Consider the following 12634-nt stretch of genomic DNA (forward strand, 5'->3'; position numbering starts at 1 on the left):
CTACAGAAGTGTTACACTTGACTACATTATACCAATGTTTGTGTTTAACGTGATTTTTCATCCTCTATTTCTCATCCCTATTGAGCTTTCCTTTATTATTGTTTGTTTTTACTGTTGTGGCACCCGGAGGCCCTGTTCAGGATGGCAGCCCCACCAAGTGCTGTTTGTACACAGAATAAAGGACAGTCCCTGCGCCAAAGAGCTAACAGACTAATTTGTGACAAGGTGCTAAAATGGGATGTAAAGTCAGAAGGAATTAGGGAAGGAGGATGAAGGGAATAACAACAACTTACGTTTACTCAGGTTAACTATAATCAAGTCAATTAGCCAAGTTTAGAAAGGTATTTTTTCTTTACAATACTCTGTGGCCGAATATACTTTGTGTTTAGGAAAATATTTCCTAGTATCTGTTTTAAATGTGTTTCTCTTCTCATTCATTCCATCTTGTTCTTGTATCACACTTGGTAAGTAGGAGTAGCTGATTGACCTTTCTGTGACATTGATTTTGGATTCCAGGGAGAAAAAGAACTACTCAGAGAATAAACGAGAGAGAGAGTGAGAATGTGTGTGTGTGTGTATACACACACACACACAGATATACATTGTAACCCCCACCAGCTATACCACAGGCAACATATATACCAAAAAATAAACAAACAGCCCTCTGTTCCATGCTTGAATAATGTTGTGTCTATGACAGAAATATCTGAGGGCCTCACAGACATTATTAATGAATTTAGGCTCCTGAGTATGGTGGGGAAATAATATCCTCACTTTACAGAGGAATTGGTATACAAGAGACCCCTTTTCTCCTAGGGGTGCATCCAGTGCTTTAACCACAACACCACTCATCCTCTCGATCTGCAATTCTTGATTCATGTTCCAGCTTCCAAGAATTGTGTTAGCATTTTGAAATCACTTAGCTTCTCTTTCTTTCTCCTTAAAATTATCAGCTACATTGTCTACATTGTCAGCTGGACACACACAAGCGAATATGACTTATATTATGGCTATTTTCTTGTAGTGAGGTACCTCTTCAATCTATGTTTAATGATGCTTATATGCTTCTTCCAGGTAGAACTCAGAACACTACTGAGTCTATCATCAGATATATTTTGGAATTCCATTCACGGCTTTGACAAACAAGACTGTGTCCCCAAACCAACTCTATGCAAGGTTCTTATACTATTCTTTCTTCTACGTTGTTTAACTTTGAAAAGAATATACGGCTGAAGAACAGTATGATACGCTAAAGGAAACATGGGATGTGTGTTTTGAAAAGCAATGTTTAAATGATCAGTGTAAGTTTTGAATACAATAGGTGAAATCCTTGCTTGATTGAAGTCAATGGGAATTTTGCCATTGACTTTATTTGGGCAAGGATTTCACCCAATATATGTGGTGGTTACATGCACAATTCCTTATTTTAAAACAAAATGAGAGTAGTACAAATGGCAGGCAAAAATCTGTCAGCCTACAGTCCATTAAGCCATTATTGTGATAATACGAATGAATTACTGTGATAAGGTTATTCTGGGTAGATCCTACTAATTTAAATAAGGCTGGCTAAAGTGATTTGTATATGATGAATCATATGAAGAATACTGAATTGTTTCTCCTAGCACTTGAAAATTTGTTTGTGTGTATAAACAATATTTGAGTTGACAGCCAAAGTGGCAAAGCTCATTGACCTGAGGCAATAAATATCCAAAGCCTTACCTTCTTATTGTGATTGTTAAATGAACTATGCAGTACAGAATTGATGGAAGAACTGATGTTAGCTGGGAGAAATAATCTAAAGAAATAGAATGAAATAGAATGTTACTGTCACCATCTGAAAGAACAGTAATAATACTTAGCTTTTTATATAGCACTTTTCGTCAGTAGCTCACAAAGTGCTTTACAATGGAGGAGAGCATCATTATCCCCATTTTACAGTGGAGAAATTCAGGCACAAGGAGGTGAAGTGCCTTGCCCAAGGTCTCCCTGTAGGCCAATGGCAGAGCCAGGAAGAGAACCCACATCTCACATTAATCATCATCCCCTGATTTATAACTTTTAAATTTGGTGCCAGCAGGCACACTGTGTATCACCCTGGGACAAAAACATGATGAAGATGGGTCTTTACATGCAATGAGAGTTGCAAGAATCACACTTATGAGGAGACACAATTGTCAATATATTTTAATTAAGGGACATGGGATATTTCCCATGGTACAAAGACTGTTGGGTACTCAGCTCACACTGAAAGCCAGTGGGAGTTCGATGCTTAACTCACACGTGTGCCTTTGAAAATCTGCTCCTTAATCTGAATCTTCCTCCAAAGGTTCTCCGTGTATTGTCTTTTATTCATTTTTATTCTCCCCCAAATCAAATAAAGACAAAGTGCATCCAAATAAAGGCAACCAGTATCCAATTTTCTGGAACTTGAAACATGATTTTAAGGGCCAGCTTGTGGTAGCATTAGTCATATTGGGTAGTACCTCACCCCATGTATAGTCCCAATGAAGTGAATGAGGCTATGGGTTGACTAAGTTTTACCCAATGTGACACAATCTGCCCTAAATTTACATTGCTTATCACAGGAAACTTGGGAATCTGAAGTCATCCTCTTCACCTGATTCCCCACTGCTATTCAGTATCTTAGCCAGTGTTATGGCCATGAGTTCCTGAAATATTTAAGGTTACTGAACTCAGCTTACTTTACAGAAAACACATTGGTAACATGATGATGCTTGGTAAAAGGAGCTCCAGCTGTGGGGCCATTCCTAATCATTCAGTTATTTTATGAAAGGAGATGAATGAAGGGTCATGAGAGAGAGAAACAAAAAAGCTTCCAAATAGGACTATTTTTTGCAGATCATAGGTCAAGTTTGACAGTGTCACTTTAAGAAATAACCTTGTGTGTCTGGCATAAAGGGCTTAGAAAATTATGGTGATAGGCACCATAGAAAATGCTAAGATAAACAGGCATCGTAAAAGTGTGCAAAACCTAGTCATCTGAAAGAAAGAAAATTGAGTAATTTAAAATCAGCAAAGTGAAAGCAGAGACGGATGGGAACTCTGACCAGAGGTACATATAGTTACCCTTGCAGGTTAATTTGAAGCTCCTCTTTACAATGTCTTGCTTGTAGTTTCCATGACAATGCACATTATGGTTCTGACCCTTAAAAAGGGGCCTCTTCCAGGTAACATGCAATGTCATTAGTTATTGTTTTGACTAATTTCTCACTGGCTCTGTCACCATTGTGACACCAAGGAGGTCTTTCTAAAAAGTAGGTTCTCTGAGTGTGTTACTCATAGATCAGTCTTCTGGAGGTTGAACTTGATTAATGAGCATTTTAATTTCCATAGAGCCTGGAGAAAGTGGGAGCATATGGTGCCTCCTCTCAATTTCTTCACATTTATTTGAACACCACTGCTTTTGGAATTTCACTTATACATTATGAGAAGCCCTGAAGTCCTCTCCCTGACCCTTTCTTTTTCAGTTTGGTGTACCTAGAGGAAAATCTAGAATAAGAGTAGTTTGTTTTTCATTTTACTTTACAGTAACAGCCACTGCTGAAAACCAGCAGGTACCCCTGCCAGTCTAAGCCAGTTTAGGGAGATAGAATGGCTAATGTAAACAGCCTGGACGTTTGAAAGACATGGAAAACACAATGTCTCTGTAGAAAGGAATAGACTATACCCTTTACAAGGGTTTTGGGTTTACAGAAGTTTTCATTAAGGCTTGATGTGCCCCTGGGAGGTGCTGTACAGATCAGCTGAGGTTACATTATTGAGCGGGTAGGTTCACTGAATGGAAAACGATGAGCTCTTGAATGAAGTGTTAATGGATATTTGAGACCAAAAATACACAAGATTTATTTTAGAAAAAGTCCCCCTCCTGTTTCAAAGTTTATATTCAGATGTGGGGCAAGGCAGAACTGGCAGGTGGAGGGTGTAAAACAACTGTGTTTTCGTGGTTTAAACATTATCCTGCATGGCACTGAGTCACCACAAATGCTATAAACTCATGAAACAGCCTTAGGTTTGTGTTCTCCAGAAACCTTGGAAAAATGCATTTGGGTTCTCAAATTTCAGAGCCTATGCATCTAGCTATTATCCTACAAAAATGGGTGATTTTATACTAAAAGTTGTCTAGGTGACATTTCTTTTTTGAATAATGTATTTGACTAGTTATTTATTTCAGAAGGGTTGTATAAGGGCTTGTCTACAAATGGAGTTATTCAGGGATAACTCCACATGTGGACACTCTTATTCTGGAATGAGGATGCTTTGTTCTTGTTTAGCTTAACATACTTTGAAAGTGGAGTCAAGTAAATAGGAGCAAGGCAGTCTTATTCCACAATACATGTATCCACACATGGACTTATTCCAGAATAGCTATTCCTGAATAACTCCATATGTAAACAAACCATTAGTAGTTTAAAGTGTCAGGTGTGAAATGCCTAGGTTCCCTGAAATCATGGGTTTGAACCATGGCCCCATTACCTCAGCCCTTCTGTGTTAGATAATGTGAGATTCATGCAGTGTAATGGGCATGTGACTTAGGCTCTCTCTGCTCATTATGAAAATTAAATATCCCATGGCGCTTTTCATAAGAGCAAGGGTTTCTCTCAAAACCATTGGCCAACTGCTGCCTTCCTCTCCCTACCACCAGGAGTGGTTACATGGTTCCCGTAAGAATAAATTGCCTGATCCTGAGCACCCGCAGTTATTGAAGTCAGTGGAATTGCACATGCTCAACCCCTCTCAAGATCAGGCTTAGAGTATGCAAATCCACCATCCACCAGGACGAAATTTGCTATATGTAAAATTATCATTTCTTACAAGCTGCCCTAGAGCAGCTTAATCATTCCTGTGTGTGAGGCTTGTTAATTGGAAAAAAAAATCAAACCTAGTGTTGGATAGAGCATGCAGACCCTTCCTCATGTGAGTAGCCCTTCTTGATGTTCTCAGTTTCAATAGGTAGAGTTCAGAGTAAGGGTGTCCAGGACTGAGCCCAAAGTCTTTGTAATTCCGTTTTTGCGATTCAAGTCCTGTCCATGTTTTATCCTTCTAACTCATTTAACCCTTTCCTGGCAATCTGCCTTCTCACAGTGGAAAGAACCAGATATTTTCAGCATTTTGAAGAGAGATTGTTATGATAATGTAATAATTTATGAGCATTTGAGTGATTACAACAGTTTCTTGTAACTACCTCTAAGCCACTCTGCATTTACATCTGAAAGAAAGGGAGAGATAGAGAGATTGCTTAGAGGAATGTACTACTATATTTTAATTCCTTCGCTGCCTATTTTCCCCTCAGGTTGCTCACATACTGTAATGCCGGTTAGCCTCATTGGAAATTATACCCATGTACCCAAGGAAGCATACGTTCCCTGTAGTGGTATTTTTTGGAAAAAATATTTATGAAAATGGGTTGCTATAAGGATGTTCATTGTAGTTTGGGGCTCTTTTCTCATTAGCATTACACCCTTATTACTTTTTTCATTAAAATATTTTATTCAGAATATTTTTACATAAATAATGTAAACTAACTAAATAAATAATGAAGACCAGCAGAATGTGGTCTCTTTCTCTCCTCTTTGTTTTATTCTTCTGTAAAACTGCACTATTGTATATTCTGTGAATGCATATGTTAAAAAGACAGGACAGCACACTGTGAAAGCTCCGTGTACAGATTTTGGACAATATGTTGACTATTCATTTTATGAATATCTCTGTTTTATACAGAGATGGGCCAAAGCAAAACCAGAGAACCAGAGTCCCCATATTTTGTTAAAAATCCAGAACTGAAATTAGCAACTGTTCTTTTCTCTTTAATAGGCTGGTGAAAAACATTGGAGCCAAATATCTTTTGTGTGTTTGAAATCTGATTCAAATATTGCACCTTGCATCTACTTGTAATGTTTTGTATTCAGAGGTGGAGTCACTAGCACTAGTCAACCATTTTTGAATTTTGTGTATTCACTGTGCCTGATGATATCTTCTGATGAGGGGAGTTCATAGCCATTGTAGGATCCTTCATTATTAAGCTCAGCACTGGAGACCCTATGGAAGAGTTATTGAAACTCTGCACAGTTTTTATCTTCCTGAGTGCCAGCAGATTTACAATAAACAGGAAACTTGCCTTTTGCTGTCTCATATTTGATCCAGACATTTGTAATGAAAGAGGTCAAGGGACCCAAGCAATTTTTTTACTTTCATAATTGACACAGCAAGCCCAGAGATGCCAGGGCTCAGCCCCAGCAAGCCCTGGCACAAATTAAGCACTGGATCCAGAAAGTGCAAAGTAAAGATCTTGTTCACTTAGCAGAACCAAAATTCAGTCCCGGGCACTGGGAAGTAGACACTTTGCCACAATAATTAATTATGGCTTGTGCTGAATACAATACAGTAATTTGGTTCGAGAGGGCAGTTGTCATGTTCATATTGGCACTGTTCATATTGGCACTAACTCAAGTTCGTTAAAATACTTTTAATGGAAAACATATTTTACTAATGAGCTTTTTCCATTGGGACATCGTTCTCTATTGTGTGAAAAATTGTCCAGAAAACTAGTCAACAAGGGACCGCAATTGCACTTACATTTTCCTCCCTCCCTGTTCTTGCTACAGAGCATGACTGGTCCATTTAATGTGTGAACTTTAGAAAACAAAAATTATCTTGCTTTAATGCAATATCTCTGAATTGCAGAAGGCTGGAGTAATTACTGCAATGCCTGCTTATGTTCTGAATTTCCTTTCATTTTGCTAAAATTAACTGAGATTTGTATAGGGAGAGATGGCAGTGGGATGAATACAAACTGTCTTTTGCTAAATCAAATGTATGTGCACAAATTACTTTAAAATATTTTTAAATTAAATGTGAAACTAGAAGGAGACAAGTCACATCATGTTCCCCATGTGTTGAATTCTCCCCATCATGATGGCCAGCAGGAGGTCTATGCAGTGCTAAATTCATGTCCTCAAAATAGGGTTAAAATGGATCTTGGTGCATTAGGCCTTTTGCTATCTCTCAGTGCATGGATGATTTTTACCTTATGTGATCTGAAATTGAGACACAAATGGCAAAAGAACTGTTTCTGGATTGTTGGGACAATGTGCATGCTAATACATAAAACCCAGTTGCTGAAGATCATCAGTTGGTTCAAGAGTACAGTTATCATTCTTAGTTAGTCTGTCAATATTGGCAGTAGATCAAGTTTGTAAAAACGAGTTTCATGGAAAACCTATTTTAGTAATGAGAATCTGCCATTGGGACATCATTCTCTGTTGTTGATGATCAGCTTTTCTTTAATCTTTAATCTTAAAAGAATAAACCATCTCAGGAGATACCACCATTAATAATACAATAATGGAGGTGTTCTTGCTAAATATTTAGCATTCTGGAATCATTTCTGGATCTAAATAAGTGATCCCTTAGAACACCATTAGCACAAAGGAAAAAGTGATGGGATGAACATGGCATTGAACCTTGGCACCAGATCTTCCTACTTCAGGTCAGAGTTCACAGCTCAAGCCAATCTCTGCTCAGCTTTAACTATCATAGTGCTAACATCTCACTATAGCAAGCAGAATCAAGACACCCAGCAAATTCACTTCAGGATTTCATTTCAGGAGTGTTTAAGTCCAGAGTTTAGGTGATGGAGTTACTTCGAAGAACAGCAGACTTTTGTTTGTTTAAAAAAAAATGTGTATGCTACAGCGGCTTATTATCGCCTAGGCCGGCAAATTTGCAGGGACGGCAAATTTATAATAGCAGCATTTTTGTAATCTTGGCATCAGTGACGCCGTGATTCTGCCAATCACAGCACGTATTGAAACCACCAATGATGGTGCGACACCATTTAGTAAACATACTCACGAGAATCCCAAACGTTAATAATATGACCGGAAGGAAGAAATTAAGCAGTTCTCAGTTAAAAAACAAACAAACAAACAAAAAAAATTCTATACAAAAGAAAGAAAGGGAAAATGAAATGATAGCAAAAATGCGCAAATAGATTCCTTTGTTATATCAGTTAGTGCTGACAGTGAGACAGAAAAAATAGTTGAAAGTAGTAGTGAAGTAAAAAGTGAAAATATTGGTGTTGATATTGAAAATATTGATGTGATTAAAGTACATATTGAAACTAACTAAGAAATTTCGGCTGCGGTTAGTGTTGAAGAAAATACTCCAAATACTAGCATATCAGAGACTACCAGGAATCATGCTGATCTGGATATCTTTGACAATACTGCAGAGATTTGCGAATCACATCAATCAGAAATTCAATCTGACACTGAAATATCTACCATAAGTGACGACCCGGCCCAACGGATATTGAATGATGCTACAATTGAGTATTTATCAAAGCATGGTATTAAACAAAATATCGATAGTGATTTTACTAACTCAGAAAGACAATATACTGATAAAATGTGTGTTCTAACAAAAAATGTGTTTGAACGACATCTTTTAAACAGTGAAGTAAAGCCACGGCAATATCTTCTATATTAGGAGAACAAAGGAACCATGTTTTGTGCCCCATGTCGATTATTCGGAGGGATCTCTAGTCTGGTGACGAGTGGATACCATGATTGGAAACACATATCAGCTCGACTACGTGAACATGAAAATTCGACTGAACATAAAACATGTGTACTGACAATGGTGAGGAGAGGCGAGATATCTGGAAGAATTTATACGAATTTAAAATTTCAAATGGAAGAAGATATTATTTATTGGAGAAATGTGTTGAAGAGGATTGTAGCAGTGGTAAAGAAACTTTCAAGCAGAGGACTTGCATTTAGAGGTAAGGTAGAAAAATGTGGATCACCTTATAATGGCAATTACATGATGGCCCTTGAGCTTGTCACAGAATTCGATCCATTTTTAGCAAATCACATTGCACGTTACGGAAATGAAGGTTGAGGTAACATATCTTATCTTTCATCCTATACATGTAATGAATTTATAGAACTGATGGCTTCAAATGTGATCTCAAATATTATTAAAGAAGTAAAGAGGCCAAATATTTCTCGATAAGCATTGAGTCAACTCCCGACATATCTCATGTTGATCAATTGGCTTTTATACTGTGATATGTAAATGATGATGGCATACCAGTAGAGAGGTTTCTTTGTTTTTTACCAAATACTGGCCACAAATCAGAACAGTTAGCTGATGCTCTACTTTCAACTTTTGAATTGTTATGGATTAGATATCGCAAACTGCTGTGGCCAGTCGTACGACAATGCCACTAACATGTCTGGTGTATATCGCGGGTTGTAAGCAAGAATAAAGAATATAAATCCTTATGCTGTGTTTGTGCCTTGCTCTGCGCATTCTTTAAACCTGGTTGGAGTATGTGCAGCAGAAAGTTGTCAAGAAGCACGTTCATTTTTCTTAACTGTCCAACATCTTTATTTTTTTCTTTTCATTTTTTTCTGCCTCTACTCACCAGTGGGAGATTTTACTATCTGATTTGAAGCCAGGCAGTAAAATAACAAAAAGACTTTCTGAGACTCGATGGTCGTCTCGAGTGGAAGCTTGTCATAATTTGAGTGAAAACTGGAATGCTATAATTAAAGCCTTAAATACAATAAAGGAAGATGCTACTGAGAAACCTGTTACATGTAATGAAGCTGCAGGCCTGCAGCGAAAACTCGATCGACTTAAGGCAGCTTTTATGGCTGTATTTTGGAGCTCTCTCTTGGATTGATTTCATATAACTAGCCAAAAACTGCAAAATGTTAATATTGATATACAGACAGTTGTAGAACTCTACAACTCACTAATAGGATACATTAACTCTGTACAGGGCTTGTTTGATATGTACAAAGAGAAAGCCAAAGAAAAATCTGAAACTGATACGAATTTGACACAAGGCAAAAAGAAAGCGTAAACTTCAATCTGATGACACGCAAAGGTGAAGTGGAAATGTGTGGTAGAGATAAATTTAAAGTAGATACCTTTTAAACAATACTAGACCTTGTATGCTCTGAATTAAAATGCAGAAATAATGCGTATCAAGAAATTTATGGCAGATTTCAGTTTCTCTCTAACATTCCCAATACTTCAACAACAGATATAACAGTTCACGCTAAAAAATTACAGCTATGCTACCAAGGAGATTTAGAAGAATCATTCATGAATGAGTGTCTTCCTTTTTTATCGTATTTGGAAGGTGTTGAAATTCCTGAAAAGTGAAAAGAAGTCAATTTTAAGATATTGCAGCCTTCTTCGAAATCAAAACATTCATTCAGTATATCCAAATATTGATATTGCCTTCCGAATGTTTGCACACCTGCTACAAACTGTTCAGTAGAACGATCATTTTCGGCATTAAAAAGGGTGAAAAACTATTTGAGGGCTAATCTCAGTGAAGAAAAATTAAACTCCCTTTCTCTCCTGACAATTGAAAAGGATCTAACAACTTCTCCGGATTATACAGAATTAATTAATAAATTTTCCGCTCAAAGGTGTAGGCGAAAACAAATGTAACTACTTACTACTCACATACTTTTATAGTATCTACATAAAATAAAAAATAAACGTTTGATATACACTGTACCGCAGCTTGAATGTGGGGTTTTGGATCCATGCGCGGTCCCGCACTATAAGCAAAATCATGCTATACAGACGCATGTTCAAGTGAGGGTCTGCTGTACTTGTAATTTTATTTATAATAAAACTTGTAAATGTTCAATTATTTTAATGATATTTAGATTCATTTTAGTTCAAACAAATTTGTAAAAAAGCTAAAACTAGTTCATATGGGGCCAGGGGCAAAAATTATTTCAGGGCCTAGGGGCGGGAAAATCATTAATCCGCCACTGGTATGCTATATTTACAGATGTTAAGGAGCCTTCTCCTTTTGCTATACCGCTGCATCCTGGGGAATTTCTCATTAGGCTGTTTAGCCAAAGATTCTGACGAACTAATAAGCACCAGCAATAATCATACTATGGGAAGTCTATTGATTTCTTTTCCTTTTTATTAATTCCTCATAGACAGTTGTTTAATGCTGTAATTTGTGCACTTAAAGGGGAATTTTAGTGGTTCAATGTCAATTTAATTATCTCACTCATTCACTGAATAGTAATTTTGTGTTAGCTTGACCATAGCTTCCTTTAAGCTGCTGCATTTGGAAATATAATCAGATCTTTCTGTGCCTGTGCTCCCCAGATAACTCTCATAAACATACACATATGCAATTTTTTTCCGCCAGGCCTCCACACAGCTTTAAGGGCTTGTTTATTTTGGCATCTGATTCAACACCAAATCCTGCTAGACTTACACAGTTAGTCTGTAAGGTGAGCAGGATGTGGGCATAGATCTTGGCACTAGAGATGTAGATATTAATCTGCATGAAGCAAATAAGCAATGAGTGACCTCACTTTCCAGAACCCATCATGTCATCTGCTGATTTATATGTCTGAGTATGGACAGGATTAAGAAGCTTTCACATGGTGTGGATCTAATTCATATATTTACAAACAGTTTTTAAGCTGTCAAATCTCTGCTTTAAAATATTTATGCAGCTGACTGTAGATTGTTGGATTTAGGACATACTGTGTTTTCTTTCCTCTGTCCAACACATCAGATTATCTGAGTTAATACATATCTCATTAGGGCAATGAGAAGGGCTACAGTGAATTCTGATTCCTCCTAGGGGGAGGTTCATGTCTTAACCATGTTTGCCACAATAATCTATTAGCTTCAAAACATTGCTCCAAACAGGGTCAATAACTATAGATCAACCTGTTCCCTATAGGAGGCAGGAATTTTTATAAATTTGGATTCAGTAACACTGATGTAGTCATTATGAATTTATGCATTGAGTCCTTGCAGGGTTGGGAGGAAATAATGTCTCTGAGAGTGTCTGTCCCCCCCCCCTATCAGTAGAACCCATTTTCATAGCGCCAAGGGAAAAAGAAAGCATGCCATGCAATTCACTACCTTCGCATAAGTCTGGATGGAAAATAGTGCGGCTTTTAAAACTGCAGCTTTCAGTGGAAGGCCTGGTCTGAACTCCAAGTCTTGGTTTGTTGTGTTCTCTCTGGACGTTCTCAGCCCTTAGAGCCTTAGAAAGGGAGTCCTTTGCAGCATTCCAGAGGGAACTTTCCAGTCAATTAAAGAGCAGTAGGAGAGGCCCCAAAGAGAGTTCTGTCTAGTCCTTCCTGAAAGACGATGAGATGACTAGAGCTGGTTGAACATTTTTTTGACAGAACATTTTTCCATTGGAAAGTGCAGTTTCATCAAAATCTAAATGTCAGTTTAGGAACATGTCAATTTTGGTGACATTTTCTACTGGAAAACTTCAGAACAATTTGTTTCAACTTTCTTGTTGTATTTTGATAATGTTGAAATGTTTCATGTCAGCTTTATTACTTTGTTTAATTTTATTTTGACTTTTATATTATATGTAACATTAATGTTATATTTATGTATTATATTTTACATTTATATTAAATGTTTTCATATTATCTATATGAACCAATTTGATGCTTCAAAATCTAAATCTTTTTGGAATTTGCATTTCATGGAAAATGTAAAAATTCTGACTTTTCATCCTAATTTGGGACTTTTTTTTCCCCAAAGTATTGTAATTTCTTGCTGGATGAAAATTGTACTTTTTCAT

At 37.2% G+C, this 12634-nt stretch overlaps 1 protein-coding gene across 2 annotated transcripts in view; it reads left to right on the top strand.

The window, feature by feature from the left end:
• The window catches only part of LYPD6B (LY6/PLAUR domain containing 6B), a 132781-nt gene extending 122079 nt beyond the window's left edge, over positions 1-10702 (top strand). The window contains exons 7-8 of one of the 2 annotated variants that reach the window (XR_007359114.2): positions 1075-1176; positions 8509-10702. The gene's annotated coding sequence lies outside the window, so the exon portion shown is untranslated. Of the gene's footprint in view, positions 1-1074 lie in introns of both variants that reach the window. The other variant, XR_007359113.2, reaches the window with a different exon arrangement.
• The last annotated feature ends 1932 nt before the right edge of the window (positions 10703-12634 follow it).

Source organism: Caretta caretta, chromosome 11 (genome assembly GCF_965140235.1).
Source record: "Caretta caretta isolate rCarCar2 chromosome 11, rCarCar1.hap1, whole genome shotgun sequence".
NCBI classification, from domain to species: Eukaryota; Metazoa; Chordata; order Testudines; family Cheloniidae; genus Caretta; species Caretta caretta.